The 1,798-nt window shown below is 42.9% G+C and overlaps 1 pseudogene; it reads right to left on the bottom strand.

Annotated features, from left to right (window-relative positions):
- Positions 1-232: 232 nt before the first annotated feature.
- Positions 233-1,497, bottom strand: LOC116552660 (annotated as a pseudogene).
- Positions 1,498-1,798: the final 301 nt, after the last annotated feature.

Below are 1,798 nucleotides of genomic sequence, written 5' to 3'. Positions count from 1 at the left end.
AGTAGCAATATCTACCATTTGAAATGCATCCATGTTCTTTAGTATACTCATATTAGAGTCAAGTATATTTATTTTCACATGTGTTATAACTGCTATTGCAAAGGAAATATATTATCTTATTTTCCAAGAGATACACACAGGGCATTTTTTTCTCCATGGAACTTGTGCAAAGCAATATAAGATCTAAATTCTTCACATAATATATAAAACAAAAAGCTTCCTCAGACTGGTGTTTTGAAATCTGGAATGCTGGGACTTTCCAAGTAGGCAACAGTTCTTCATTCCTGTAATCTGGCTCAGAGTTGCTGTTGACTATGGACCTGGAGCAGCAAACATGATTCGTTTTTAGGTTTCTTCTTTTCCACTGGTGTTTTTCTGTTTATCTGTCTGACCTGACCAGGTCATAAAATAACTCATTAAAGTTTAACTTTGAGCTGGGCATGGTAGCTCACGCCTGTAATCCCAGTACTTTGGGAGGCTGAGGCAGGCAGATCACTTGAGGCCAGGGGTTCCAGACCAGCCTGGCCAACGTCATGAAACCTTGTCTTTACTAAAAGTACAAAAATTAGCCAGGCGTGGTGGCCTGTAATCCCAGCTACTCAGGAAGCTGAGGCACAAGAATTGTTTGAGCATCGCTTGAGCCTGGAAGGCAGAGGTTGCAGTGACCAGAGACGGTGGTACTGCACTCCAGCCTGGGGGACAGAGCAGGACTCTGTATCCAAAAAAAAAAAAAAGTTTAACCTTGACCTTGCAAAAGATTCTAAGAAGGCATAATTATACCACTGTCTGCCTGTTCTTTGTCAACTACTCACTCATCTCCAGGTCACCTTTATTGCCAGCCAAACTCATTGGAACATCTTCTGTGTCCTTAACCTTTAAAATCTGTTCCTTCAGGTCCTGTAAGTCATTAAACATGGACTGAGCTATTATAGAATATACTAGTGCAGGCCAGGCATGGTGGCTCACACCTGTAACCCTAACACTTTGGGAGGTCAGGGCAGGAGGATCACTTGAGCCCAAGAGTGTGAGACCAGCCTGGGCAATATAGTGAGAACCCATCTCTACAAAAAATAAAGAACTAGCCAGGTGTGGTGGTACACACCTGTAGTCCCAGCTATTCTAGAGGCTGAGGTGGGAGGATTGTGTGAGGCAGGGAGGTGGATAGTACAGTGAGCTGTGCTTGCACCGCTGTACTCTAGCCTGGGCAACAAAGTGAGACCTGTGTCAAAAAAAAAAAAAAAATATATATATATATAGTAGTGCAAACCCTTGGCCATTCTTGATACAAAAATCCCTCATTGTTGTAAGTTGCTCTGTTCCTGCTATATCCAAGATTTTGAGCATGTACTGTTGGCAATCTTCTTCAATTTACTTTCTGTAGGGATCTTCTATCATTGGGTCATATTTTTCAACCAAAATTCCCTGAATAAACTAAACTGTCAGAATACACTTCCCAACACCTCCTGAACCAAGGACCACTAGCTTGTACTCATACATGATAGGATCTGTTTAAATACCGACAATCTACTCAATGCCACTGAAGGTGCAGTGAGACACAAAGGCATTATTTATTTATTTATTTATTTTTAGACAAGATCCCCCTCTGTTCCCCAGGCTGGAGTGGCACAATTACAATTCACTACAGCCTCAAACTCCTGAGCTCAAGGGATCCTCCCACCTCAGCCTCCCAAGTGCTAGGATTACAGGCTAGAGCCATATCTCTCAGCCCTCACACTCTTATACACAGGGTTGGCCCTGTGGGAATCTATTCCTATCTCCCCTCCCCTCCTCCTTCCAC

Source organism: Sapajus apella, unplaced genomic scaffold, assembly GCF_009761245.1.
Source record: "Sapajus apella isolate SASKATOON/1434 unplaced genomic scaffold, GSC_monkey_1.0 scaffold12, whole genome shotgun sequence".
In the NCBI taxonomy this organism is placed as follows: domain Eukaryota; kingdom Metazoa; phylum Chordata; class Mammalia; order Primates; family Cebidae; genus Sapajus; species Sapajus apella.
Note: the sequence above shows the minus strand (reverse complement) of the source record. Positions and strands in the feature narration are given on the sequence as shown.